This window comes from Eptesicus fuscus, chromosome 3, assembly GCF_027574615.1.
Source record: "Eptesicus fuscus isolate TK198812 chromosome 3, DD_ASM_mEF_20220401, whole genome shotgun sequence".
NCBI lineage: Eukaryota > Metazoa > Chordata > Mammalia > Chiroptera > Vespertilionidae > Eptesicus > Eptesicus fuscus.
In genome coordinates this window covers 106,651,335-106,678,972 of record NC_072475.1, presented here as the reverse complement: position 1 = coordinate 106,678,972, position 27,638 = coordinate 106,651,335, and the positions used below count along the sequence as shown (strand labels likewise).

The 27,638-nt window shown below is 40.5% G+C and overlaps 1 pseudogene; it reads left to right on the top strand.

Annotated features, from left to right (window-relative positions):
- LOC103302016 (39S ribosomal protein L19, mitochondrial-like) lies at positions 1-27,316 on the top strand (annotated as a pseudogene).
- Positions 27,317-27,638: the final 322 nt, after the last annotated feature.

Here is a 27,638-nt window from a genome sequence, read left to right as displayed (position 1 = left end):
ATGAAGAAAAAACTCTCTGTGACTTCTGAAGACCTGTGTAACAAGGTGAGTTGTAAAGAAAGGAATAACTGTTATTTTCAGATTCTTTTTCCACCCATAAATCTCAGTACAAAAATTTCCCTGGATTGGGTTCCCCAGAGGAGAACATAGAGGTTAGGGCTTTGGAGTGGAAGCCACACAAGCTACCTAACCGAGGAAGAAGGTTTGTTTCCCTGTGGTCCTGCGACTGAGAGTGGGGCATGTGCACTGATTTCTGGAAGGCTCCAGGGCTTAGGCTCCCTCTCATAGAAGTGCCTAAGGGGAATAATTACACGGTGCCCATTAGCGGTTCCACACTTACCTCCAAGTTCACAGGAGTCTGAGGTTCTGTGTGTGGTAGAACAGTGCACCACCATGAGGGGCATCTCTGGTCTTCCTAGTACAGCTGCCTGACCAGTGCCCTGGGAAACTGCGGAGTCACAGCAGATGGAGCAGCTGATAGGACTCTGCCAGCCATGGCATTGCAAATACCAGGATATCCTTGAATGAATCCCTGGAGGATAAGAGAGAACACACCAAACATGATTGAGGTTGAATTTTCTGCCAGTCATATGGGTGAAAGTACAGAGCAAATAAAAGCAAATTTCTCTGATTTAGAGAAATGTAGCATTTAAACATCAGAAAATGTTTACTTACTTGCTACACTGAAAGTATTCTTATTTGCTACACTGAAAGTATTTCTATATAGTTAGGTATAAAGCTCATTTTCCCTCTGTAGCATGCAAAAGCTCAAAGTACAGGGTCTTGGCAGCTGTCCCATTTCTCACTATTCCCATGCAAGTGAGACTGCCTGGGACCAACATGCCTCTCCACCCTTCCTTATATACACTTCACATTAGTCTTTTATTTGTTGGCTTCATTCATTTATTCATTGAATTAATTCTACAGAAAATCTTGAGGGCTTAATATTTGCCTGTAACTCAAAGACATAATTCCAATCTCAAGAGGTTCATAGTGTAGAGCAGGGGTGAGAACATCTGACCTGAGAGCCCTGTAAGGCCTGCAAAATCATTTGGTCTGGCCCTGCCAAGGCATGGGTGGGGGCGGGGGGAAGAGGGGAGGTGTTAATGAAATGTTTGATCAAATATACTAGGCTAATATTTTTTTGTTAATTCTCACCCAAGGATATTTTGCCATTGATTTTTTAACATTTTTCTTTATTTATTGATTAAGGTATTACATATGTGTCCTTATGCCTCCATTGCCCCCATCCCCCCAACTCACTCATGCTCTCAACCCCTTACTGTCTGTGTCCATTGGTTATGCTTATATGCATGAATACAAGTCCTTTGGTTGATCTCTCCCCCTTTTCCCACCCACCCCTATCTTCTTTCTGAGGTTTGATCATCTGATCAATGCTTCTCTGTCTCTGGATCTGTTTTTGTTCATCAGTACATGTTGTTCATTATATTCCACAAATGAGTGAGATCATGTGATATTTATCTTTCTCTGACTGGCTTATATCACTTAGCATAGTGCTCTCCAGGACCATCCATGCTGTTGCAAATGGTAGGAGTTCCTTCCTTTTTACAGAAGCATAGTATTCCATTGTATAGATGTACCACAGTTTTCTAATCCACTCATCTGCTGATGGGCATTTAGGCTGTTTCTAAACTTTAGCTATGGTAAATTGTGCTGCTATGAACATAGGGGTGCATATATCCTTTCTGATTGGTGTTTCTGATTTCTTGGGATATATTCCTAGAAGTGGGATTACTGGGTCCAATAGGAGTTCCATTTTTAGTTTTTTGAGGAAACTCCATGCTGTTCTCCACAGTGGCTGCACCAGTCTGCATTCCCACCAGCAGTGCACAAGGGTTCCTTTTTCTCCGCATCCTCTCCAGCACTTGTCATTTGTTGATTTGTTGATGATAGCCATTCTGACAGGTGTGAGATCATACCTCACTGTCATTTTGATTTTCATCTCTCAGATGATTAGTGACTTTGAGCATGTTTTCATGTGTCTCTTGGCCTTCTTTGTATCCTCTTTTGAAAAGTATCTGTTTTGGTCTGTTGCCCATTTTTTGATTTGGTTGTTTATCTTTCTTTTGTTAAGTTGTTTGAGTTCCCTGTAAATGTTGGAGATAAAACACTTATAGGAGATAACATGGGCAAATATGTTCTCCCATGCAGTGGGCTTTTTTGTTGTTTTGTTGATGGTTTCTTTTGCTGTGCAGAAGCCTTTTATTTTGATGTAGTTCCATTTGTTTATTTTCTCTTTAATTTCCATTGCCCTAGGAGCTGTATCAGCGAAGATATTGCTGCAGCATATGTCTGATATTTTGCTGCCTGTGGATTCCTCTAAGATTTTTATGATTTCCCCTCTTACGTTTAAGTCCTTTATCCATTTTGAGTTTATTTTTGTGTATGGTGTAAGTTGGTGATCTAGTTTCATTTTTTGCATGTATCTGACCAAATTTCCCAGCACCATTTATTGAAGAAACTGTCTTGACTCCATTGTATGCTCTTGTCTCCTTTGTCAAATATTAATTCAGCATAGTGGTTTGGGTAAATTTCTGGGTTCTCTATTTTCTTCCATTGGTCTATATGTCTGTTCTTGTGCCAGTACCAGGCAGTTTTGAGAACGGCGGCTTTGTAATACAGCTTGATATCTGGTATTGAGATCCCTCCTACATTCTTCTTTCTCCGGATTGCTGCAGCTATTCAGGGTCTTTTTTTAATTCCAGATGAATTTTTAGAGAATTCGTTCTAGGTCTGTGAAATATGCTGTTGGTATTTTAATGGGGAGTGCATTGAATCTATAGATTGCTTTGGGTAGTATGGACTTTGTAATGATGTTGGTTCTACCAGTCCATGAACACGGTATGTTCTTCCATCTGTTTATGTCTTCCTCTATCTCTTTTTTCAGTGTCCTGTAGTTTTCTGAGTACAGGTCTTTTACCTCCTTAGTTAGGTTTATTCTTAGGTATCTTACTTTTATTGGTGTAATGGTAAATGGAATTGTTTTTTTAATCTCTCTTTCTGTAAGTTCACTATTGGCATATAGAAATGCCATAGATTTCTTGGCATTAATTTTGTATCCTGCTACATTGCCAAATTCATTTATTAAGTCTAATAATTTTTTGATGGAGTCTTTAGGGTTTTCTATGTACAGTATCATGTCTTCTGCAAATGACAGTTTTACGTCTTCTTTTCCATTTTGGATACCTTTTATTTCTTCTTCTTGTCTAATTAATATGGCTAGCACTTCCAGTACTATGTTGAACAGGAGTGGTGAAAGTGGGCATCCCTGTCTTGTTCCTGTTCTTAGGTGAAATGGTTTTAGTTTTTGCCCATGAGTATGATGTTGGCTGTAGGTTTGTTGTATAAGGCTTTTATTATGTTGAGGTATGATCCCTCTATTCCCACTTTGCTATGGGTTTTTATCATGAAAGGGTGTTGGATTTTTGTCAAATGCTTTTTCTGCATCAATTGATATGACAATGTGATTTTTATCTCTCAACTAGAGTCCTGGTGCATGACATTTGTGCATGGGGCGGGGGGGGGGTCCCCTTTGCCCAGCCTGTGCCCTCTCACAGCCAGGACCCCTCAGGGGATGTCCACCTGCCAGCTTAGGCCCACTGTCCACAGTCAGACATCCCCTGAGGGGTTCTTAGTGTTGCTGCAGAGGCGGGAGAGGCTCCTTCCACTGCCACTGTGCTTGCCAGCTTCTGGCTGAGGGGTGCTCCCCCTGTGGGAGTGTACTGACCACCAGGGGGCAGCTCCTGCGTTGAGCCTCTGCCCCCTGGTGGTCAATGTGCATCAAAGCAACTGGTCATTTTGCTGTTCAGTGGATTTGCATATTAAGGTTTTATTATATAGGATTTGTTTATGTGATGTATCACGTTTATTGATATGTAGATATTGTACCATACTTGCATCCTTGGGATAAATCCTACTTGGTCATGGTGTATGATCTTCCTGATGTAATGCTGGATATGATTTGCTAGAATTTTGTTGAGAATTTGGGCATCTATGTTCATGAGGGATATTGGCCTGGAAATCTCTTCTTTGTGTTGTCTTTATCTTGTTTTGATATTAGGGTGATGTTAGCTTCACAGAATGAGCTTGGAAGTGTTGCTTCCTCTTGAATTTTTTGGAATAGTCTGAGAAGGATAGCTTTTAGTTCCTCTTTAAATTTTGGGAAAACTCCCCTGTGAAGCTGTCTGGCCCCAGACCTTTGTTTGCTGGAAGCTTTTTGATGACTGCTTCAATTTCCTCCACAGTTATCAGCCTATTGAGATTCTTAGAATCTTTCTGATAGAGTTTTGGAAGGTTGTATTTTTCTAGGAATGTGTCCATTTCCTCTAGGTTGTCTAGTTTATTGGAATAGGCGTGTTCATAGTATTTTTAACAATCCTTTGTATTTCTCTGGAATCTGTTGTTATTTCACCTCTTTCATTTCTGATTTTGTTTATTTGGGTATTCTCTCATTGCTTCTTGGTGAGCCTGGCTAGAGGTTCATCAATCTTGTGTATCCTTTCAAAGAACCAGCTCTTGGTTTCATTCATCTTTGGTAATTTTTTTTTTTTTTTGTCTCTATCTCATTCATTTCTTTTTTTCTTTTCTTTTTTTTTTTTAAAGACATTCTAGGCAGGAAGTATGCATCTCTAATCCAAACTTTTTTTTTTAAATATATTTTATTGATTTTTTTTTTTTTTTTTTTACAGAGAGGAAGAGAGAGGGATAGAGAGCCAGAAACATCGATGAGAGAGAATCATTGATAAGCTGCCTCTTGCACACCCCCCACTGGGGATGCGCCCGCAACCAAGATACATGCCCTTGACCGGAATCGAACCTGGGACCTTTCAGTCCACAGGCCGACGCTCTATCCACTGAGCCAAACCTGTCCTGGCTATCTCATTTATTTCTGCTCTGATCTTTATTATCTCCTTCCTTCTGCTCACTCTGAGCTTTACTTGTTTCTCTCTTTTTAATTCTTTAAGTAGTAGAGTTAGATGATTTATTACCATTTTTTTTTCTCATGTTTTTTAAAGAAGGTCTGTAGAGCTATAAACTTCCCTCTCAGGACTGCTTTCAGTGTGTCCCATAAATTTAGGATTGTTGTGTTTTCATTGTAATTCATTTCTAGGATGTTTTTAATTTCTTCTTTGATCCCTTTGGTAAACCAATCATTGCTTAATAGCATGCTATTCATCTTCTAAGTGTTTGAATTTTTGTGATTGTTTTTATTGTAGTTTACTTCTAATATTATGTCATTGTGGTCTGAGAAGATGCTTGATATGATTTCAATCTTCTTGAATTTGGAGAGACTTTGCCTGTGACCTAATATGTGGTTTATCTTTGAAAATGTCCCATGTGCACTTGGGAAGAACATATATTCCATGGATTTGGGGTGAAATGTTCTGAAGATGTCAATTAAGTCCATCTGATCTAGTGAGTCATTTAGGATTGCTGTTTCTTTGCTGATTTTTTTGTCTAGACGATTTATCCAGTGATGTCAGTGGTGTATTAAAGTCCCCTACTATGATTGTATTGTTGTCGATCTCTCCTTTGATATCTTTGAGGAATTTTTTTTTTTAAATGTATTTGGGTGCTCCTGCATTGGTGCATACATGTTTACCAGGGCTATAACCTCTGGTTGTATCAATCCCTTTAGTATTATGAAGTGACCTTCCTTATCTCTTGTTATGGCCTTCACTTTGAGGCCTATTTTGTCAGTTATAAGTATTGCTACCCCAGCTTTTTTTTTTTTTTTCATTTCCATTTGCCTGAAAGATATTTTTCCATTTCTTCTCTTTCAGTCTGTATGAATCACTTGTTCTAAGGTGGGTCTCTTGTAGACAGCAAATATATGCATCATGTTTTTTTATTCATTCAGCCACTCAATGTCTTTTGATTAAAGCATTTAGTCCATTTACATTTAAAGTTATTATTGATAGGTACTTGTTTGTAGCATTTTTATTTCTCATGCCTGTGTTCCTTCTTCCCTTTTTATTTCTTCTTTTTTATACAAGTCCCTTTAGCATTTCTGTGATTGCTGTCTTGATGGTGATAAACTCCCTTAGCCTTTTTTTTTTTTTTTGTCTATGAATCTCCTTATTTCCCCTTCAATTTTGAATGATAGCCTTGCTGTATAGACTACTCTTGGATTCAGTCCCTTGCTTTGCATCACTTTGTAAATTTGCTTCCATTCTTTTTTGGCCTGACGTGCTTCTGTTGAGAAATCATTTGATAATTTAATGAAAGATTCCTTGTACATAACTTTCTTTCTCTCTGTTGCAGCCTTTAGGATTCTCTCTTTGTCCTGAATGTTTGCCATCATAATTATGACATGTCTTAGTGTGTGTCTTTTTGGGTTCATCTTGTTTGGGATTCTCTGTGCTTGTGTGACTTACTTCCCCACATCAGGGAAGTTTTCTGACATTGTTTCTTCAATTAGGTTTTCTAATCCTTGTTCCTATTTCTGTCATTCTGGCACCCCTATTATTCGTATGTTGCTTCATTTCATGTTGTCCCAAAGATCCCTTAGGTTCTCCTCCTGTCTTTTAATTTTTTTTCCAATTGCAGTTCAGTTTGGGTGTGTTTTGCTTCTCTGTCTTCTAATTTGCTAATTTGGTCCTCAGCTTCTCCTAGTCTACTGTTGAAACTTTTCATAGTGCTTTTTATTGCAGTTATATCACTCTTTATTTTTTCTTGATTCTTACATAAGTTGTTGATTTTTTTCATCCATCCAGTTTATGAACTATATGATTCTTATTCTGAATTCTTTTTCTGATATATTGCATACCTCCATTACACTTAGCTCCTTTTCTGGCTATTCCTCATTTTCTTTCCTTTGGGGGTTTCTTTGTCTCCCCATTTTTGCTCTCATTGAAGGATCCAGGTGTCGAGTCATGCGGTGGCTGCTCATCAGGTGGCAATGGCTCCTCAGGCAGCAGTTGCTCCTCAGGCTATCATGGTAGTGGCTTCTCCTTAGTTGGCAGTGGCTCCTCTGGTGGGCACTGCTCACGTGGCTGCTCACAGAAGTGGTGGCTCCTCTGGCTGGTGGGAGCAGGCTGCTCAAGAGGCTTCTGTTACTCAGCCAGGAGTGGGCTGTGCATGGCTGCTGCACCTTGGACAGGTGCAAGCTGCTCGCAGGGCTGCTGCTGCTTGAATGGGGAAAGGCTGCCCACATGGCTGCTGTTCCTCAGACGAAGACAGGCCACATGAGGGAGGCTGCTGCTCCTTGGATGGAGGTGGGATGCTCATGTGGCTGCTGCTTTTCATACAGAAGCAGACTTCTCGCACTGCTGCTGCTCGTGTGGTCGCAGCACCCTGGGCAAAGCATTGGGCAGGCCAGAGGGAAGTGAGCTTCGGAACTCACCAAAGCCCATGGCTGGGGTGGCTGGAGTCTCAGTGACTGTGGAACTGCAGCCAAGGCAGCAGGTCCTTGGCAGGGGTGGCTGTATAGTCCCAGGTTGTGTCTGAGGGCACTCTGGGTGGAGGTGAGGCTGGGTTACCAGTCACAGAAGCTCTCCCATTCAAGAAGGCACAGCCTCTTTGGTAAAGCCAGCTTCCCCAGGACAGTTTGCAATGGTAGCAGAGGCTGCCCAGCTAGGCAAACCTGGTCTGCCTGTCCCAGAAGGTTCTTCAGGATCTAACTGTCCCTCACTCACATACACATGCACACACCCCACATATCCATACACTCCCCTTTCACTCCCTCACTCACTCAAGCTCTCTCCTGCACTGCTGTCATCTTCCTTTCTCTGTAGTTGGGTCTGGAGTGTTATTGACCCATTCGTGGATGGAGTCTTCTCTCCATGTGTCTGGTTATGTGGATCGCTCTCTACCACATTGACCAAACAGGACAAAATGCAACTTGACAAGACACGACACAAAGGGACTAAAACATGAATGTACTCATGACACCGATAACTGCAATATAAGAGACCACCAGAAAAAAGAGAATTAGGGAAGAGAAAAGAGAGCACAAATGACACCAAGGAGAGAAAAAATGGTAAGAGGGAAAAGAAAAAGGAAGAAAGAGGAAAAATATATAAGTATATGGGGTGAAAACACCACAGAACAAACAGATAAACCAAAATATGCAAACACCAAACACCCAGAAAAGAGGGTGGGGGCAGAATCTGTAGAGGCCAAGCTTATATACAGAAAATAAGGTTAAGGAATTGGATGAATATGGGGAAGACCTCAGTTCAGTATAGAGGAAGTAGAAAGAGGATGAGTGGATAAGAAGAAAGAGAAAGAAGAGAAAACAAATTTTTAAAAATCCTAATATATAAAAATCCTGGGTCCGTCACATCCACAACAACTGGAGGTTCGACCAACCAGAATTCAGTCCTGCAGTCAGCCCTGGATTTCCTTGGCAACCCAGCACTGACTGCTATGGCTACAGGTGGTGACCCAGCACTGACTGCTGAGGGGGCTGCGAATCAGGCCTGGAGAGAGGCCTGAAGAGAGAAGCAGGGTCTGATCCATAGCCTCTGTGGCAGCTGTTGATCAGCACTTGTCTCTCTCTTTAGCTCCGGGCCTGGCCAGCAGCCGCACCTCCATTTCTCTCCAGACCTCCACCGGGGCTGCTGATCAGCCCCACCTTTCTGATCAGGCCCCGTTGATAGGCCCAGAGACTCTGACTGCCATAGAAACTGACCAATCAGAACAAATTCTGGGTCAACTGTGAGGAGCCAATGGCTGCCTAGGAGGCGGAGCTTTTGACTCTGACTGGCATAGAAACTGACCAATCAGAACCAAATCTGGGTCAACTGTAAGGAGCCAATTGTTGCCTAGGAGGTGGAGCTTTTGATGCTGACTGGCATAGAAACCAACCAATCAGAACCAAATTGGCCAGCAGAGAAGGGCAGTTGGGGGCAAGATCAGGCCAGCAGGGGAGGGCAGTTAGGGGTGATAAGGCAGGCAGAGGCAGTTAGGGGCAACCAGGCCGGCAGGGAGGGCAGTTGGTGGAGACCAGGCCTACAGGGGAGGGCAGTTGAGCAGCACCAGGCTTTCAGGGGAGGGCAATTGGGGGTGACCAAGCCAGCATGGGAGGGCAGTTGGGGATGATCAGGCCAGCAGGGGAGCAGTTAGGTGTTAATCATGCTGGCAGGGGAGCAGTTAGGGGTGATCAGGCTGGCAGGCAGAAGCAGTTAGGGGCAATTAGTCAGGCAGGCAGATGAGTGCTTTGGAGCCAGCTGTCCGGGATTGTGAGAGGGATGTCCCAGATTGGAGTGGGTGCAGGCTGCGCTGAGGGACACCCCCCAGTGCATGAATTTTGTGCACCGGGCCTCTAGTTAATTTATAAAATAGGATAAAATTAAAAAATAAAAATAAAAATAGAATGATAAAAAATAATGGAAGAAGAAAGAAAAATAAAGAAACAAATGAATACAGAAAAAAAAGAGTGATAACAAAATAATAAAATAAAAATGAAAAAGTGAAGTGTCTGCCAAATTTTAATGCCCCATGGGGGCTGGTTTAAGATCCCATGCTTCTGTACTGTCTGCCACTTCTCAGTTTCCTGTTAGATTGTTGAAGTTCCAAGCGGTCCACCGCTCCTCTGTTTGTGTCTATCTCCACAGCCTTGACTGTCAGCAGACGGGACCAGTCTTCCCACTTAGCCTGTCTGCCCACTTTCAATCTTAATCTCTCAAGTGGCTATTTCTGCAGAGCTATCGTTGGGGAACTTGCTGTATGGCTTTCTAGGACTGCAAGGCCTCTCTTCAGGCCAGTCCCTGTGGGCTCTCAGGAACTATTCAGATTTTTTTTGTATCCTTTATAGCACTCAGGGAGTAGTCTGGGTGATGCTGTATTGGTTGCCTGGAGACTGCAGGGAGGGGCTATCTCTTCAGGGGAAAATGGCTGCTTAGGTCTGGGGTGTCGGGTATGTCTCAGTGCCAGACTCCCAGCCACCTCTCCCTGAGCTGCTCTTCTCCCCAGCCACTCCCCAGACTCCACAAGTCCACACCTCAGCCATAGGTGAGTGTTTGCATATGAAAGGTCCTATGAACTAGGTTTAGAGAATAAAAGCAAAGACCAAAGAGGCAAAAGAGATGCACCACTGCAAAACCTGCCCCGCCCTCCCCCCCTCCCCCGAAGTATGGCACAACTTGGGCAGTTGTTCAGGCCTGCCCCCTTGGGGCTCAGCCTCTCGTGGCTATGGGTTTAGACCTAGAATCCCCTGCTGCCAGCAGCCCTCTGGACTTCCTTTCTACATTCAGATGTTATGCCTGTCCCAAGGGATGCAGGTTTGGTGCCATGCAACTTCCTTCTGACCCTCTGGGCTTGGAGGCCTCATAATTCTCTCCAGCCCAGATCCGTTATTTTACTGTTCTCCAGGTGTTGTCTGCCCTTCCTGGCTGCAAATTATCTCACCAGCTGTGTCTACTTCACCAATTCGGGGCAGATGTTATTTGATTTAGTTGCTCCTTCTATCTGCTCCAGGACAAGGCTCAGGACACATCTGCCTATTCTGCTGCCATTTGTCCACCTCTCCATTGATTTTTAGAGAGAGTGAAAGATAGAGGGAAAGACAGAGAAATATCGATGTGAGCGAAACATTGATTTGTTGCCTTCTGCTTGAGCCCCTACCAGGGCCCTGGTGGGGAGGATCCTATAGCTTAATAATTTTTGTTGATAATGGCTCCAAAATTATGTTATAAATATTCAAATGGCCCTTGGCAGAAAAAAGATTCCCCACCCCTGGTCTAGAGCATGATGATCAGAGGTTGGGAGGGGAGAAGAGAGAGCAGTTCATGAACCTAGAAGGAAGACAGAGGACTTTAGCTGTACAGAGGGGCAGTAACCCAATCTGGAATGAGAGGAGCAGTCAGGCTAAGTTTTTGGGGAAAAAAATCACTGGACAATCTTGAGATTGTAGAGAGTAAGTGAGAATGGGGGTGGGGGTGTGTGTGTTGGGGGACATTCCAGGGAAATGAACCAGCCAGGGCAAATGCTTGGAGACATGAAAAATAGTCTGCTGAACTAACTCCAGACTTGGGCTTTGCAAGGATGTAAGCTGACAAGGGAGCAACAACACATTCTTTTTGCCCATTGTAGTTTTTAAACATTATGTTCTACATGCTGCCCTTGACAATCACTAATTTCTCAAAGGTTTTACCCAGTATTGACTTTTATAAGAAGAAGTAACAAACCAAGCAAAATAATTTCTAGAAGGAAAGTAAAAATGACTATTGTAACAGTTTTATAAGACAAATCATTTGAAGGTTCTGAATTCCTCCTGATATATATGAAGAATGAAAAATGTTTAGACTAATTCATTTCTATACCTAGATTAAGAATTGTGATATAGTGTTTTTCTGCAAATAACATGTATTAGCAGATGTTACTGCAACAAATATCTTTCCTGATATGGATAGATTTAACATATAATTTATTGCTTGTCAACTGAAAATAAAATTATTTAATGAATAATGCAATTACCTGTCTTTGAGAAGAAACAGAAAAGTTAGTATGGACATGATTTTCCACAAAGGACAAATGTTGTTTTTAGACAAAATGCAGCATGCCTTCTTCTGGGTAAAATCTTGTCCTTGGCTAATTTATCCATGCAGATATTCCTTCTTATTTCATTAAACTCTCCATCCTAAGCCATCTCTCTTTCAGGAAATGTCCCATGAACCAAACTCAGTATGTTTTCAGCAGCTTGCTCATTTTTCCAAAAGAAACAGGAGTATCATTTTCTATCAATGTTTATTGCACATGAGTTGTTTGTCACTAGTTCAATGGATCAAATAGAGAGATGGAAGAAATGATGAAATTAAATAATTGTTGCCTCAGATTAGTTCCTTCCTTAAAAACAAAAAGTTTTGAAAATTTTTTTCCTTAGGAATAATTTAAGATTTTCAGTGAATGTTACTTTAGAGAAAGTCTCTACAACTTTTATTTGTACTGTGGACCCCTGTGATAGCCTAGTGATACCTGTACCCCTTCCCAGAGTAATGTTTTAAATGCATAAAATAAAACACATATGATTACAATTAAAATAGATAATTATATAGAAATATAATCAGCAAAATGGCTTTAAAACTTTACAATAATATATGTGTCTTTAAGACATTAAATAATAAGATCTAGGCACAAGTCTAGTAGCTACTATTTCTGAAGTAGTGATTAGATATCTATGACAATCATAATGTTACAAGAAAATGTCTTCTGTTTCTCTTGGGTACAGAGGAACAGTTAATAATTACTATGGTTTGAAATCTACATTCATAATTGAGGGAAGTACTTAGAGGTTTCAAAAAACAATAACAACAACATTTTTTTTTTTTTTTCATCCAAACCTATGGACCGCTGAAAACTAGCCCTGGGCCCAGGCGAAGAACCCTTATTTGGCATTGGCCTGGAATCAACACATTGACTCCATTTCTACTGTTAAGATAGAAATCACGGTGAGGGCTGATGGGGGTGGGGGAAGGGGAAAGGGCAATGGGGAGAAAGGGGGACACATGTAATACTTTCAACAATAACAATTTTTTTTTAAAAGATAGAAATCGCTGTAATGAGAAGAGAAGGGTAGCTTCATTTCCAAATAGGAAATATGAGAAGAAAGAGGAGGCCACTATTACCTTGTCCCTTTAAGATACTTCATTGTAAACTCATTCCACACTCCTTTGTTCATTATTTATCATTCCAGAATTTATTTATTTATTTATTTATTTTAAAAAGCTTTAGTCCAGAGACAGCCAGAAAAAACAAAACAACCATGAGCATGCCAAAAGACCCTTGGGCCCCAGCTTCATCTCCTGCACGATCTTGGTAAATCCCTTAGCTTTGATCCTTAGCTTATGGCTCAATCACCATAAGAGTAATAGCTATCTAACAGTATTGTGGTGAAGGTTAAACATGACAACATCTATGTTAAGCTATAAAGAACTATGCAAACTCTCCATATATTGATAGAATATTTGGTCTCCCCTATGTCTTTTTCTTACTGTTGTACAAGACCCTTGGGGCCAGAGAAAGGCAAAGTCAATGACAACACAATAAGAAAGAAGTGTCACTAGCTTGAGACTAGTACAGAGCTGAAGAAAAGTAGAATTTCCTCTGCACCTGGCAGATCTCAGAGCATCTTTTCCTGCTACTTTATGCCTGTTTAAACACCCCCCTGCCTCACTACCCCCACCGCCTGCTCCACCAGCCTCAATGAGAAGAACATGAAAAGTTTCCCAAGTTTGCTTTAGCCACCAGCGTATTCATCCATCCACCCACAAGTAATTATGAAAGAATGTTAGAAATGGCTGGGCATATGCCAACCAATTAGAATTGTAAGCTATCACAGAATACAATGGTTCATTTGTTTTAAAATAAATATTTAAACCTACAACTATTTGTAAGCATAATTGTTAAGTCCCAGGAAACATTTTTTAATCTTCAGCCTATACTTGGCTAAACTCTTCTAACACTGAAACCATATCCCATACTGTGTGAATGGTTATTATTTTAATACTTATATGTATCTTTTAGAGAAACACACAGAAGTATTTGGGGATGAGATGATATGAAGTATGGTAGATTAAATGAGATTGGCCTCGTGTTAATCTTTGTTAAAGCTGTGTAACAGTTGTAATGAATTTTATTGTACTATTAGTGGCCGGTGCACCAAATTCATGCACAGGGGCAGGAGTATCCCTCAGCCCAGCCTGCACCCTCTTCAATCTCGGACCTCTCGGGGGATGTCCGACTGCTTGTTTAGGCCACAGGGGTTGGGCCTAAACTGGCAGTCAGACATCCCTCTTACAATCCAGGACCACTGGCTCCTAACCGCTGCCTGCCTGCCTGCCTGCCTGATCATCCCTAACCACTTCTGCTTGCCAGCCTGATTGCCCCCTAACTGTTCCCCTGCTGGCCTGATTGATGCCTAACTGTTCCCCTGTTGGCCTGATAGCCCCCAACTGCCCTCTTCTGCTGGCCTGATCGCTCCCAAGGCTTTTATTAGTATAGATATGACCTTTCACAGAAAATTTCACTAACCCTGCTTTACAATAAGGGCTTGACAATTGAATCGTTTGGGGCCAGACGCCAAGATTTCTTTCTTTGAATAGTGGAGGGAATAATTATCTTGTCTTTAAGTTGCCCTGAACATCAAATGAGATAATGACTTAGAAAAGTATAAAAGCACCATATAAAGACAACTGTCTTTTTCATGTACTGAAAAGACAATAAAGTGGTAAAATGAAAAGCACTATTTTTATTCTCCCCCTTCCTTCATTTACAGTCTTTATTTAAACTTTGAAATTTATAAAAATTTCACTCCTATTTTTATTTCTTTATATTCAATATTATTTTGTATTAGTTTCAGGTTTTATATTAGTTACAGAATAGTGGTTAGACAATCATACACTTTACAAAGTGTTCCCCGATATTTCCAGTACCCACCTGGCTTCATACCATCATTACAACACTACTGACTATATTCCCTATTTAAGTGACAATGGGTTTACAGGTTCCTTTCAGTCTTTCTTTTGTTTTGCTCGTCCTTCCTTTTCTTTCTCACTTCTTCCTTCATTTTCTTTATATAGTATCTCAATTGGCCATCAAAGCTCAGCAAAGGCACTGGGACACACTTAATCCATTTTACAGACCAGGAAACTGAGGCCAATTCCAGTTGGCTATGGAACTGGACTCAGTGGGCAGGGAGCCTTCACAGCTGTGCTCTCCACCCTTCCAAGGGACAGCCATGGGGAAAACAGAACAAACCTTCCAGTCAGGCTTCTGAACCTCATTCTCAAGCACCTCTTCATCATGGATGCTCCACATTCTTCCCTCTCCCCCTTCCCCCTCTACCCCCATTCTTTACTGGCCCCCTTCTGGGGAGCAGATGGTAGGCTTCACACTCACTGTGCAGGCACGTGCTGCTGTGGGGCACAGCGGAGCGGGAACTTGGGGAGGGGCAGGTGCAGGCTTGCTTTTGGACCGCAGCGGAAGCAGGAGTCGCTGCCTGGTTAGTGCCAGGAGCTTCACCGAAACTGCTTCAGTGGGGTACCTGGCAGTGTGGCGCCCCTACACTGAGGTGGCACCACCCCTCAACCCCCACCTCAGGGCTGCGGGTTCGCACCCCTCCACCCGGGCATCCTTCCACACTGGCAGTCATCACCTCTTGTTTCCCGCTGGGCCAACCCATGCAGAACCTCACTCTTCATGGGCAAGGCAGATCCCCACCTGCTGGCCCCCTGCCCCAGCCTGAGCCCCCTCTGGTGCACCCTGCCTTGGCAGTGCTCTGCACCTCTTGGGCCACCGCCTTCTGGCTGGAAGCTTTGCCGAAGCTGCAGTGCTCGTCCGGGAGCCACCCCTCAGGCGGGCCAAGAAGGACAAAGCCCAAAGGGAGTGAGTCTTGAACCCCCACATCCCATTCTCTGGATTTCTTTCCATACCTCCTCTCTGCTTCACATCTTGAATGGGTACAGGGTTCGGGCACCCTGTGGCCCAGCCACATGGCCTCCGGGTGGCCTGGTAGAGTCAGTCTCCACGAACCTGTGGATCTGTAGCCAGAGGCCCAGCCTGGGTCTCAGCAGCCCCATGCCTGCTGGAGATGGTTGTTGGATGAGGACTAGAGCCCATCCATCATTAGCTCCCCAACTCCAGAGGAGGCACCACAGGCTCACGTCCCCTGGCTGCTGCGGTCCGCTAACCCAAGCCTGCTGTATGCACAGCCTGCTAAATGGTCACTATATATATCCCAAAGATTATATTATATACTTTTTGTAATCATTCTAAAAGATATCAATTAAATTTAAACTGGTTTTTATATTAAAAATTTGGTTGAGACCACAAAATTAATCCTCCTTATTTATTAGACCATATAAAATATTATACTCGAGGTTGAAATTTTACCACATATAAAGACTATAGTATATTTTAAACTACTAATTTCTCCAGAGAAAATATAAGAATAACTTTCTCAAAAATAAATTTCTATACTTTATGCATTTTGTTATCACAACTATATAATTTCTCCCAACTTAATTTGAACTTTAAACTCTTAGAAGCTTTAAATTTTAGCTGGCAAGTTAAATACTTAGCATTTCTCAGATTAGTAATAACTTCATATTTTAAAGAATATATTTCAAATAAAATACAAGACATATTTACTTAATAGATTCAATTCTATCCTCTAGATTTTTCGTACGAGGCAAACGATTTTTCGTACAGATGAATATTTCAGTATTTTGTCATTTTAAAATATCTAGATATTCAATAAATTTTTATCATTTAATTTAGCAAACTTCAAAGCTCTAAGTTGCCATAGACTTTGGAAAACTATGTTTCTGGCTGGCAAAAGGAGGGGGAAGCAGAGAGGCAAACTTGTAGCTATTTAAATGTAAAATCACTACATTCTTTCCTCAGAGATAATCATCTAAGGTTTCTGCTTCGGGAAACTCGACGAGCCCCCTCTTCTATCAATATACCTATACTTACCCCTGAAAAGCTCTACCACAAATCCCTCATTTATCTACGTTTCAACAATTTTGAAATTTGAAAGCCAATTATTATTGTCCAAGGCATTTACTTTGGCAAATTCTGCAACAGAGATAACTTATTGACTTTTTAATAGCACTCTCGGGAGTGGGCGTCCATTTTACAGGATCACCACGTGTCTCCCCACCCCCACATTCTGCTTGGTTTGGGGAAATTTAGCAAATGGTCTGGCTGCCCAGGTTTCTTTTCTTACTGAATTAAATTAAAGGCATACTTAATAAACTAACAATAAACACATTAAAACCAAACAAAAAGGACAGATCAACAAACATGTAAACAAGACCTAATAAATCACAGTTCTTTTCCTGGAAATTTCTCTCCATAGCATTGACTACCCTTTAAATTTATTTTAGCTAAACTCTGCCTGTCCCAAGGCGTCATATGGTAATTTTCAGAAAAAGCATCAGAGAGTCTCCCTGTGAGAGTGTTAACAGCATACCTTCTCTAGTTGCCTTTGGACTTTTGATCCCCAATACGAATTAGGTAATTTGTAATTTGAACAAGACCCCACATAGTTAAATATGAAAATGACACTCCTTTTCCTTGAGCCTGATTTAAGAGAGTACCTTTTGACATTTTAATTTCTTTATAATTTTGCCTTTTAACCAAATTCTTCCCCATTATGGCCTGGCTTGAAAAAGACGTTCCTGCCCACCCTGGATTGTGAATTCCAAAGCTTGGCATGGGCTTTATGTGTAGTGAATCTCCCCATCAAATTTACTGGTGATCCCCACCTTTACCAGTGGACCTCTTCCTTTGCTCAGGCAAATAATCTTCTTCTCCAGATGTCCCTCATTGAGGCGTCATAAATGCCGCAGTTTTTTTCACAACAAGCGTTCAAGAATCTGGAGAAGGGCTGCACATAAATGGAAACTAGACAAGAAATATAAATTTGGAAGGCATGTTGGGGGAACCAGGCAGAGGCCGCAACTCTAGTGAAGTGGGCTCCCCAAATCTCCAGACCCACGACTTTTTAGTAACACATTTTGACCTTTAGCAAAGCAGATATACGCATCAAAGGTAAGGTTTGGTAAACAATAAAGGATTATCAGGTTGGGTGAATTGCCCTCAGCTGTTTGGCAGCAGGTACTAATATGCAGAATTTCAGCTCTGCTGAAGACGTCCATCAGCCTTCTGACAAACTTCTCACATTTATTATGCTAACTACTGTCCTTAGCCTCCAGCACAAAGGGAAAGACAAAGGTCAATGATAGCACATTAAGGAAGAAATATTCCTGGCTAGGAACACATTTGTGTTAAATAAGTGCAAACAAATGAAAGTGAATTAGTATATCAGAACATTTAGATTCTTTCTGGTTTGTCTGGAGAGATGAGTGCTATGAATCCTAGTTTGTTCTCAAATTACTTTACCAATATTGATGCTGTTATGTAACAGATGATAATAATGAAAATTACATTAGGCAGAAAAACACATAAAACATGATGGGGTTTTTTGCATCTTTTCAGCTATATTGATGTGACTGCCAGTAAGGACCCTATCCTCCAGTTTTATCTGTTCAAATATTAGCTGGTCTTTTATAATAGAAAATCAGAATGACTTTATTTTGAACATGCATATGAGTTATTAACAAGATGGTCAACTTAGGGGTCTTATATAAAAAATACATAGTATATATTTAAAGTAAAATTAAAATTCATAATGTATTATTCATGGAATATTTTAGGATGTCATCATACCTTCAATACCTTAAGCATAGTCCTTGCTGGTTTGGCTCAGTGGACATAGTGTCAGCCTGTGGACTGAAGAGTCCCGGTTCAATTCTGGTCAAGGGCACATGCCCAGGTTGTGGGCTCAATCCCCAGCACGGGGTGTGCAAGAGGCAGCCAATCAATGATTCTCTCTCATCATTGATGTTTCTATCTCTCTCTACCTCTCCCTTCCTCTCTGAGATCAATAAAAAAATATTTTAAAAAATACCTTAAGCATATACAGCAGCCTCAGAACTATGGAAATATCTTTAAACAGCAAGTTATGCATGAATCATAATATCTTCATGTAAATAATTCACCACTTTAATCTTGTAGCCAAGCCATAAATCCATTATATAAAGGGGTTATCTCATAAGAACATGAAACTGGTGATTACAGTTTAGTAAGACAACACTATAAAATGATCCTAAAGATGGAATTTGAAGAAGTTTAAAAATGCTTCTCTAGAGAATTTTTTGCTTTCCTCAGTATCATTAAAACTTTATATTAGGACCAATATAACACATTTAGGAGTGATTATTAAAATCAAAAGGAAATGAATTAGTTTCTGTATGTTGTTATTTGAGTTATAAAAAGAAATATGACCCTAGCCGGTTTGGCTCAGTTGTTGGAGTGTCAGTCTGCAGACTGAAGGGTCTCAGGTTTGATTCCCTCCAAGGGCATGTACCTTGGTTGCACCTCAATCCCTGGCCCCAGTCAGGGTACATGTGGGAGGCAACCATTGATGTATCTCTCTCACATTGATGTTTCTCTCTCTGTGTCTCTCCCCCTCCCTTCCACTCTCTCTAGAAATCAATGAAAAAAATATCCTCAAATGTGGATTAGCAAACAAACAAACAAACAAAAAAGAAATATGTATTCCTTCTATCACATTTACAAATACCTCTATGAATATAATTTATGAATTTTATTCCATATTTCCATGAAACAGGTCTTAATATTATATTGTAATGCCACACAACAAAAACTAATGAATAAATATTGTGTTAACTCTTTTTCTCCCATTTTGTGTCAAAACATACAACTTTTGATCACAGCAATAGTGACTTGCTGCCACAATGACCAGCTCCTTGTGTGATCAGTCCTTCGTCTCATAATTGGGAAAGTCTTTCTGTGCTACCCAGGGAGCCTATTCATGACAAAAGTTGACAAGCTGTTAGACAACCATTCTTTATCCTGTTCAGGGTCTTTTTGGGACAAATTGGGTCAAGGGTAGTTGCCCGAGTTTTAACTCTTTTAAGAAAATCTAATGAGTCAGAAAGAAATTTCAATTTCTATATTATTTTGTCGATGCTGATTTAATTCACTTTTGATTTCTGTGGTCCAGCTTATCACATAAATGTGAAGACAGTGTGGCTCAGTGATTGAGTATTGACCTATGAACCAGGAGGTCACAGCTCAATTCCCAGTCAGGGTACATGCCCAGGTTGAGGGCTCAATTCCCAGTATGGGGCATGCAGGAGGAAGCCAATCAATGACTCTCTCTCATCATTGATGTTTCTATCTCTCCCTTGCCCTTCCTCTCTGAAATCAATAAAAATATATTAAAAAAAACAACACAAGTCAGCATTCCATGATCTAAGTATATCAATGGTGAAATATTTCAATCATAGTATTCAAGGGTGTATAGGCTTGATTTTTAGAGTAACATTTTCCTCAGTGCAAAAAAAAAAAGAGGCAAAAACTCAAAAAGAATGTGGTGGATACACTGTTTACTAAGAATACCTCTATTTATACAGATGTTTATGGTCTTCAAAGCACTTCTAAATTTATAGCCAAAATGTTGATAAAAGGGCTGTAAGATTGTTCCATTTTCTAACCATAATTGAGCTATTTCATTTGATGCTCAAAACAACATTATGATATAGACAGAGCAGGTATCATTGTTACTATTTTACAAGTGGGAAAACTAAGATTCGGAGATGTCAAATGATTTGCCCAGGATCACAGACAAAGAGGCCAGTCTAGAAGCAAACCTATGTTTCCTGGATCCTATCAACTTCCCTCCTGACATGCCATATAGCTTCTAAGATAGTTATGAATAATGATTAACCTTAAATCACTTGTTTATCTTGGAAAACATATTTCTCCCTGGATCCCCAGCTGACGGACACCAGCCCTCTGCCCAGGATCTTGGACTTATAGTTAACAGGTGGGGAACAGGTGGCTGCTTGGCTATCAGGTATTGCAGAAAGACTGGGACACTTTCTTTTGGAAAAGAGTTTCCAGGCTTAGAGTTGCCAGGCATTTTAAAAAGGGGAGAGAAAAACAAATTCCCCTCTGCAGCAAATGGAAAAAGAAACACCAAAGTCAGTATTTAGTGCTCCAGATGAAAGTGTCATTCTTAAGATAACTTGTTGTTATTTTTAGAAAGAGAAATACAACTTCAGCTCTGTATACTAAAACAATGGCCTCAGCAGAAACCAAGATGGTAGCACAGGTAAATGCTGATACTCGGATCCTCCCACAACCACATCAGAAATACAACTAACATACAGAACAACCATCATTTAGAACAGGCGTCCTCAAACTACGGCCCGCGGGCTACATGCGGGTGTTTTTGCCATTTTGTTTTTTTACTTCAAAATAAGATATGTGCAGTGTGCATAGAAATTTGTTCATAGGTGTTTTTTTTAAACTATAGTCCGGCCCTCCAGCGGTCTGAGGGACAGTGAACTGGCCCCCTGTTTAAAAAGTTTGAGGACCCCTGATTTAGAAACACCTGAAATCTGGCTGAATGGAAGTTCTACAACTAGATAATTAAAGAAGAAAACACATTGAGACTAGTAGGAGGGGCAGAGGCATGGAATGGCTGGTCCAACAACCACGTGTGGCATTTTCTTAATCAGGAGGGATACCTTGGCTGCAGAGGCCTCCTGTGAGGAGCAAGGAGTCCCAGCCCTACACTAGATCCCTAAGTCCAGGGTTCCAGTCCTGGGAAGAGAAGTCATGAGTGACATGAAGACTGCTGGAGTCCTAGGAAGTTCCTCTTAAAGGGATGGACTCACTTCCTCTGAGCTCCAGCACTGTGGCAGCAGCTTGAAAGGATCCAGAGACATATAGGGAGGAAATAAATTGTGTGGCATCAGGGCAAGAACTTGGGAGCAGCTTTTTCACAGCCAAAAGTGCTGCTGGGACAACCTGCCGCATAGAGCTGACTGGAAGGCACCATATCTGATTCTCCATCAATTTGGCCCTCACTGTTCACCCTATCCTAATGATTCCCTGAGATCCCGCCCCACCTAATTTGCAGCCCCACCCAAGTTGTTTGCAGTGTCTTTTCCATATGAATAGCCTATTCTGGCTCAGGCTTCAGACTTTCCTAAAATCTCTCAAAGCAGCAGCTGGACTCAGTGTGCCCATATCTCTTGATAAGTGGCCTCAGGCCCAGCACTAGCAACAGCTTGCCAAGGTTCACAACTTAGCCTCTCTTAGGCATCTCTAAGACAAACACAGGTAGCAGCCATCTGCAGATCACTCTGTAGCTTGTGCCAAGTGGTCTTAAGCAGGACACAGGCAGTGGTTAACTTTGCACCTCCCAGGAGGCCCCAGAGCCAGAGCACTCAGTGGACAGCTTCATACCACACAAGATTACAACTCTACAGTATCCACAAGCAGCATAGTCAAGGGGAGAATTCAGTGAGCACCAAAACCCTATGAAGCAAGTCCTACTCTATAGGGTGTCTCTTGCACAGCAGCTCTTCCATTGTAGTTGCAGCTGGCCCTCACAGCCAATTGGCCTGGGAGTCAATTCCTCCCAGTGATGCCAAAAGCAATCAAGGCTTAACTACAACAAGACAGTGCACACAGCCTACACAGGGACCCACCTAAAGTGCCCAGTTCAGGTGACTGGGGAGGCTGAGCCACTGGGCCTTACAGGATACATACTATACAAGATCACATTATGGTTTCCAGGAGACATAGCAGCTCTACCTAATACAAACACAGAAAAGTAGCAAAAATGTGGATAGAAAAAAAAATGTCACAAATGAAAAAACAGAAGAAATCTCCAAAAAAAGAACTAAATGAAATGGAAGCAAGGAAACTACTGGATATAGAGTGCAAAACAATGGTTATAAGGTTGCTTAAGGAAATTAATGAGAGCTTCATGGACCTTAGTGAGAATGTCAAGAAACTTAGTGAGAATTTCAAGGAAATTAGTATCAACATCAAGGACATGAAAAAGGACCAGTCAGAAATTGGTGGAAGGATACACTAACTGAAATGAAGAATAATTTACAGGGAAGCCACAGTATACTAGAGGATGCTGAGAAAGCAAAAAAAAAAAAACCTAATCAGAAGAGCAAAAAGAAAACATAATCCAAAAACATGAAGATAGTGTAAGGAGACTCTGGGACAACTTTAAGTGTACCAACATTCACATTATGGGGGGTGCTGGAAGGTGAAGAGAGGCAGCATGAAATTAAAAATCTATTTGAAGAAATAATGACAAAAACACCTTCCTTACCTGGTGAAAGAAATAGACATACAAGTCCAGGAAGCACAGAGAGTCCCAAACAAGAGGAATCCAAAGAAGACCACACCAAGACACATCAGCATTAAAATGCAAAAGGCTAAAAACAAAGAGAGAATCTTAAAAGCAGCAAGAGAAAAGCAAGAAATATTCAAAGTGATGAAAAGCAAGGACCTACAACCAAGATTAGTCTACCCCGAAAAGCTATCATTTAGAATTGAGGGTCAGATAAAGAGCTTCACAGATAAGAAAAAGCTAAAAGAGTTCATCACCACTAAGACATGAAATGTTGAAGGGTATTCTAGAAGAAGAAGGAGAAGGAGCAGGATGAGAAGAAGGAGAGAAAGATAAAAAAAAAATATGAACAATAAAATGGCAATAAACGTCTATTTATCAACAGTTGAATCTACAAATAAATGAACAAGGCATCAAACTGATGAATCAAATAGGACCAGAGGCATGGAAACATGAACAGACTGATGAATCTCAGAGGGAAGGAGGAAGGAGGGGTGGGAAGAGATTAATCAAAGAAGTCATATGCATATATGCATTACCTGTGGACACAGACAATTAGGTAGTGAAGTCCTAGGGTGAGCAGGATCTGGGTGAAGGAAGGCAAGAGGAGAGGGAAAGGGAAGGATCTCTGTAATACTCTCAACAATAAAGATATTAAAGAATAAAACATTTAAAACACACCAAAAGACAAAAACAAAAAACAAATCTTGTCCTTATCCATGAGGGACTCTGATGCAGAAGCAAGTAGAAGCCACCCAAAGTCTGTCATTCCTACAGGACTAGGTAATGCTTAAATAATCAGTTTCCATCAGACAACTCAAAGTTTAGTCAAGTCCAAACAGGAGTGCTGCCAACCTTTATAAGTCAACACTGATATCTAAAATAAACACAAGGTGACTAACACACACTGGTACTATAATAAAAATATACTGTATTGTGGAAGAGTTCCTAGCCAAGAGATGTTCTTGGGCTTTTTACGTGGGCATCTGTTGATTAGTCAGAAGAGTAAGTCCCCTAAACATTTTAAAAATTATTTAATTCAATAAACTTTTGTTTTGAACACTTACTCTCAGTAACTGTGAATGATATAAGATTTTACCCTACTTTCAACTTAACAAGTTAGCTTTTTACAGTTTCATAGAAGCTGGCAGACATACTAGTAATGAGACTCCTGAGTCAGAGACACAGACTTACAGCAGTAGCAGCAACCAGTGTCAGCATTTGAGAGGAACTCTGACCTTGGCAAACCAGGTCTTTTATACTCAACAGCAAACACACCTGCTTATTACTGTTGAGGTAGAGAGACACTTCCTCACTCTTTCAAAGCAATTTGCTACACAGACACCCTTGAAAAACAATCCAGAACAAAGGCAGTCAATGCCTCTACCTAGAATATGTGTATAATGTGAGAAATTCATGGAGAATCATCTCCCAACACTTATTTTTTAGCAGACACTGAGAAATGCTAAGGATATGAAGATTAAAAGAAGGAACATGCTATCTTGTTTCTGATAAATCTAATAATGTGAATAAATTTAACCATGACATTGCACTCCCAAATTCTGTCCATAGAAAATGTGGGAAGTTCAGTTTGTTCAGTATCCATCCTTAACTTGATTCTTATAATAATAAAAAATTGGTGGAAGGCAAAAAACATAAGCCTATGTGCAATGTGATACCACACTTTTAACTTTAAAAGACAAAGAAATACTTATGCAGAGGAAAAAAGACTAGATGGCAATATCAATATACCAAAAAATTATCCAAAAAATATTAACGATGATTTTCTCTATGTGAGGGAATAGGAAAGATCTTTCCTCCCTCCTTCTCTCCTTCCCTGCCCTTCCCTACCTTTCCTTCCTTCTTTCCTTCCCCTCTTCCTTCCGTCATTCCTTCCTTCCACATTAAGATTAATGAAGAAAAGAGAGTAGGATAGGGAACAATTAGAATTAGCAAAAGAGTTCATTTTCTTTACTTAAAATATATATATTAACATGGTTTTTAAAATCAAAGAAACTTTGAGAAGATATGAATGGGAGAGTGTAAATAAATATTCCTTTCACTTCTATCTACCTGCCGTCAAATAATTCTTCTTCAGAGGTAACCTCTGTTACACGTTTTTGCATTTAAATATATAATTTGCATGAACAAATATACATGTGTACTAGTATTTGTGTGTGTCTTTCCTTCTGTTTTTTAATTTTGTACCTTTATTAGCAAGTTATCATGAAGAGTTTTCTATATGTATCACTACATACACTATCTTTCTTTCTTTTTTTTTTACATACACTGTCTTTATTACTCTTTTCAGATGCTTAGTGTTCCGTTGTCTGAATGTACTACAATTTATCTAACATTTCCCCTAGAGATGGGTACTTAAGTTGTTTCTAATCTTTGCTACCACTAACATTTCTGCAGGAAATATACCTCAAGTGCATTTATGTATACATATGAGGATACTTGTGAGTTAGTTTCTTAGAATGAAATTGCTGAGTCTAAGGCATGGACAGTAAAATTCTTATATTTTTTGTCCTAAGGGGTTGCACCAGTTTGATACTCACCAAAATACATGTGAGAGTCTCTTACTCCCAAAACTCACCCATGCTTTTTAATAATTGTCAATCTGTAGACTTTTTTAAGGAAATGGTCCTGTGGTTTTAATTAATTTAACTTCTCTTATTATGAACTAATCATAATATTCTAGCTATAATATTTTAAAAGATACCTAGATTATTATTATCAAGTTCTTACAGTATATTCTGTTGGGCCTGGACAAATAAATAAACAGGGCACAGATGACAGCTAGGTTAGGGATGGCAGTCACAAAGCATGAGTACTGCTCTTCCCCCTTCATGTCAATGATCTTCGGTTTTATTTCTGAGCATGAATGGACACTCAGGATCCTTCTCATCACAACTCTGGGGTGTGCCATCACTCAATCAGAGTTGATGAGCTTATACTATTTGCCATACTTGTTTTAGATGCCTTATAACTAAATAAAATAAAGGGACAAAAGCCCAAGCTGTGGCATCCCACATAACAACTAATTTATAAGAAAGAATTCTTCTGGCATGGATCTCCGGAGGATTCACACTGTGTAACATGGCCAGTTTGGCTGGCATGTTCTTCTTTTTCAAAGAGTCATTAGATATATATTAAGCTCCAGTTATACACAGACGGAGGAGCTGGTTGGCTAGTGTACCATTCACAGGTGGCTTTCATTTCTGGCTTCCCTCCTCTCGGAGTACTCCCTTCCCCTTCCAAATAAACTACTTACATTCAAATTCTCCTCTCAGGTTTCTTCCGGGAACACAAACTAAGACACACATTTTATCTAACTTAAGAGATGCAAAACCGAGGCAGGAGTGGCTGGACAGGGAAGCCTAACCCTGGCGGTTGGGGGAGCAAACTGGCATAGCACACAGAGGTTGTTGACCTCTCCTGCTTTCAGACGCCTCCCTGTGTCATCTTTTCATTGTAACCTTCACAAATGTAATATCAAAGTAATTCTTTAAAGATTTTAAACCCTTTAAGAGGTACAACTTTGGTTGTACAAATTTGTTTTGCAATGTGAGACTTCTGGAAACTCTATTCAGGGACAGATACTGGATCCCCACCCCTTGCACATACCTAATCCCCCTCAAATATAATGGCCATAGCTCTCCCTGCTTCAAGTGAGTGACTCATGGCTTCGCTCCTCTGGGTGGTATGCCATCTACCTACCCTCAACACTCAGAGTATTACTGGGAAAAGGCAGGCATCTGCTGATGGCTGGGAACCCAAGAACAAAGCTTGTATGTACTAGTAGAAGCAAATTTGGTTCTGACAGATTTACTGCAGAGAATGGATGTACTGTTATGTATCCAATTAATCCCTATTGCTGGATATTTAGGTATATAGGGTTATTGTTTAGAGTTGAAACATAAGGACTATAATATTGAGACTGTTTTTGTGTGTGACTTGAGGTACTAGTTTCTTTCCCTAAAAATCAGACCTCATTCATAGACAGTTAACACAGCTCTCTACTTTCTCACCACTGAAGCAACTCAGTCAAAATCCATTCAAAGAGGAAGAACAAATCCTCTGAAACTTCAGTCAGAAAGAAAATATATGTAATAAAGGAGAAAAATACTCCACACTCCGAAGTTCTAAGTTGGAAGCATTCTTAGTGTTACTAGGGCCAACCCATATGCTGATGGAAAAACCAGCCAGTTTCTGGGGATTTGCATCCAGAGATCAGGAGCAGGACTTGGAGCCACTTTTATCCTTAGGAATACTATTGAAGGACAAAGTGTTGAGATTTGTTCTGAACTCTATAATCCTAGAATCTAGGAGATCCAAGTGATCAAATTAGAGAAATGGCTGGATGAGAGCTTGCTATACTTAGTAGATGCCCTTCCTGAGTATAGCACTGCTGATGTTAATATGAAGCCAAGACTACAAGAATTGAGCCAAGAAGTTCCTGTTAATAGCCTGAAAGTAAAAATGAAGCCTAAGGGCTGGTCCAAACTCTGGGAGCATCCAAAGCTTAATATTAAGGGAATTAGATTTGATCTTTATTTAATTGAAGAGCAAATGAGAGAAGCTCAGAAGTAGAGTTAGCCACGACTTGAGTTTGATATAATGAGAAAATATGATACTTCAAAAACTAAAGCTGCAATATGGGATGATATTAAAGTGTCAGAAAAATCTTGATTTGAAATGTATTTAACTCCTTGCAAATGATATACTGACTGTCAGAGAATTTTTTCAGTGACCAATTTAATTTCATATATAAGGACATAGTCATTAAATCAACTAAGCATTCATTATTTTATGAGTCTGTTAAAAAATTAAATTGGCACATAAGCTTATTGTTTTAAAAAGAGAAATATACAAAAAATGTATATATATTTGTCAAACAAAGGTGCAGAATTGA